The 3705-nt window shown below is 31.4% G+C and overlaps 1 long non-coding RNA gene across 1 annotated transcript; it reads right to left on the bottom strand.

Annotated features, from left to right (window-relative positions):
- Positions 1-713: 713 nt before the first annotated feature.
- LOC139524284 (uncharacterized) lies at positions 714-2830 on the bottom strand. The gene is made up of 2 exons (XR_011664764.1): positions 2664-2830; positions 714-1973 (listed from the first exon to the last, which is right to left on the bottom strand). It is a non-coding gene; the product is annotated as an uncharacterized lncRNA (long non-coding RNA).
- Positions 2831-3705: the final 875 nt, after the last annotated feature.

Below are 3705 nucleotides of genomic sequence, written 5' to 3'. Positions count from 1 at the left end.
CAGAATTGCCGTTTTATATCGACTGTATACAAAACTTTGAATTGTTCGAAACACAAAGGATGTTCTACCCAATGCATATATTACCTCAGCTGTATTTTGGAAACTTTTGGGAAACTTAGGTCCACAATGCTCTTAAACTTCATATTTTTTTTTTTTAACCTTTTAATGTTTTTTTTTAATCAAGCGTCCATAATGAATCTTTTTAACGACAAAACGCCCGTCCGTCGTACAAAAGTATAAGCCTGGTAACCTTGATGAGTACATTTATTACCTTTTTTGCTGCCATAACTATCTGTTTTGAACAACGGTTAATATGCAAAAGATGCACATGATATGAAACATAAGTTGGAAATATCATGTGTCAGTGCTGTGAAATATCATGCTATCTAAAATTAAAACAGGTACAGATCTGTTTAGAACAACGGATGATATTCAAGAGATACACATGATAAACAATATTAGATGGAAATAGCATGTGTCAGTGCTGTGAAATTTTTCTAAATCTGAATATCAAAACAAGTTAATATTTGTGTGTGAATCGTTATCTTGCACCGTTGATCTCTTTCTTGTTTACTTTTTTATGTCAAAGTTGTGTATCGTTGCTGGTGTTGACTAGTACAATTAGTTGTATTATATTTGATCATATGCATGATTTAATATATATCGAGTAAGTTATTATGAATCCACACGAGTAATGAAGAAAGTAAAACATATAACATTTGGAATGCAGTAATATATTCACAGTTGTCTAAAAACAATAAAATAACATACATATAAATACAAGTTTTGTTTTAACAATAACATCAATTATCTATCTTTCTTTTGTTTTTAAGATTCACAATTATTTATTTTTTTACACCAAAATTATTATATTTTGTCACAAATCATCTAAGAAGTTTATTTATTTCACATCGTGCAGATGAACATATACAATGATTCGGGAAAACATTCATACTGATTCAATAATGTCAATTGCTAACAATTTATTTTGTTTTTGTTCACTCATAATTAATATATTTTGTCACAATCAATATTTTCAAGAAGTACAACTTGAATACAGACCAGAGTAGCCGTCGTGAATATTCGCAATAATTTAGATTTCGTTGACTAGTGGTACTGTTTGTTTAGTCAAAACTAATTCGGTAAATCAAGAAATACTAATAATACTTGAGAGTTCACTACAATTTCCGTCGTAAAGATGGATATAGACACTGATAAAAGAAAACGTTTACACCGAAGTTTTGGTTATTTAATACTAGTATTCAGAATTTATTTGTTTTGTCGCTGATCAATGATATATTGCATATTTTTCTAATTATTCGGTGATTTAAACACTGGAATGCTCGACAGAGTGCACGCCATGAAGATGGACAAAGATTCTGGAAAACATTAACACTGCAGTTTTAGGTTATTAGGTATTCACATTTTGTTGACTTCTTTGAGAAATAACACAACTAGTTCGGTGACTTGAGAGGTAGCACTGCAGAACTCGGTACAGTTCGAGTCGTGAAGACGGACATATACACTGATTCATGAAAACATTCACACTTGGGAATTGTAAGCACCGTCTAGGAACATGAATCTGTCAAAGTATTTTCCATTATTATATTTCACTGTTTCTGATCATTTGAAGTCAAATTCACGGAAAATCTTTTTGGTATCTTGAATGGCTTGAGGTGTAGTTCTGGCTTGAAATTGTCCCTGTAAAACTGAAGACATGATCGGCGAACCTACAGGTGCGTCCTCAACACTACTAACACTGGCTCGTCTATCCCGCGTATCACCGTCGATACTTGCTCGTCGATCATTACCAACACTGTCAACACTTGTCCTACGTCCAATGAACCAAGAACGCTTCTGTTTCTTGGGATCTTCTGGTACTTTGTTCATTTCCGGAGCATAATGCTTTTCTTTTACCAAAAATGAAGATCTCCATTCCTTATTATCCATATCGTCAAATTTATTGTGGTTCTCTAAAAATGAAAATTTAACTTTTCATTACAAGTATATATAGGCATCCATCAATAAAACAAAAAACAGATTATTTTTAAAGGGGGTCAAAATTCTAAGTTTCAAATATATACATCCACTCTGATTTCTTTACAAACGCATGCATGCATTACGTTTTAGTGTATGGAACCACTACCTAATGTTTGCACATCGAAAATACTTAATACAATCACCAACGCAAGTTGAGTTTAAATAATAGTTCTGAAATAAAACAATTTTAACAATAGCTTTCATGTTCATTACTAGTATCAGCTGCTGTAGGAACAAAACTCTGTTATATCATGGCTTTAACCTTATAGCTGTAAAAATGTTTATTAGAAAAACAATAAAATAATCAAAATATTTCTTAATAGTATAATTTCAAATATTTGATTTACATGAAACATTTTCCAATTCATTTCTGAAAATAGTTCGAAAATAAAACAATTTTAATAATAGTTTTCAGGTTAATTATCAACTGTATAATGAACAAAATTCTGATATTCATGACTTAAAACTATGCTTCAAAAAGTTTAAATTAAAAGAAAATTAAATTAAAAAAAAATGCTTAAATAGAATAACTTCAAATAACTGATATACGTGAAGCATTTACAAATACATTAATGCAAAAATGTGCAATTAAAAAAATAACAGAACAGAACTGACATACTTACAGTTGTAAGATGCTATAGGATCCTCAACAAGATAACTCTGCGGCCAGATCAATAAACATCTCTTTTATATGAATAAACATTGGCGTTCTGCCAGCTACTACGGAGACAACCTTCAATTTAAAATCGATCATATCTAGATCTCTAGATATAACGGTTCACAAAGTCTACATAATATAAAATCTATTTTTAACATCTGCATATAAAGTAAGTCAATGAGCCAAGTTTAAATTTAACTTCTTAATTCGTTTACCAATATACTGTTTACTGTTATCTATTGTTATAAGCAAATTAAAAATATATGATGAATAATTTATCAAAATGATTAATCTTGATAACCGCATATAAACACTGACCAATGTACAATCCCTTGTAATTTGTTTTAAAATAACTAAATTTAAATTTAAATGTTTGGCAGACTAAATGTTAAATCAAAACAATGCATTGATATTATTGTTAATTTTGTTCTGATCAAGGCCGTTGGTTTTCTTATTTGCATTACAAGTATTTCCAATTTTGGCATGTCGGGTCTAATTATAGCCAACTATATAAAGTGCAATAAAAGCTCAATTAGGAAAACATTGACGCACGTGAAAGTATTAGTAAACTAAGTTTTAAACTCCGTAAAGACACCAAGTGATGGCAATATATCCCATGGGACATAGGACAAGGTGAAATGACGCCAAGTGATGATAATATATCACATGAGGCATAGGACAAGGTCAGATGACGTCAAGTGATGATAATATATCACATGGGACATAGGACAAAGTGAGATGACGCCAAGTGATGATAATCTATCACATGGGACATAGGACCAGGTGAGATGACGCCAAGTGATGATAATATATCACATGGGACATAGGACAAGGTGAGATTACCCCAAGTGATGATAATATATCAAAGGGTAAATAGGGCCAGATAAAATGACGCCAAGTGATGGCCATATATCACACGGGACATAAGGCCAGGTGAGATTAAAAAGTCGAAAATGTTTGACCTCATACAGAGATAAGACAACATGCGTTGTCATATCAAAGACCTT

This window comes from Mytilus edulis, chromosome 5 (genome assembly GCF_963676685.1).
Source record: "Mytilus edulis chromosome 5, xbMytEdul2.2, whole genome shotgun sequence".
Taxonomy (NCBI): domain Eukaryota; kingdom Metazoa; phylum Mollusca; class Bivalvia; order Mytilida; family Mytilidae; genus Mytilus; species Mytilus edulis.
The sequence above is the reverse complement of the archived record's forward strand: the minus strand, read 5'-3'. Positions and strand labels throughout refer to the sequence as shown.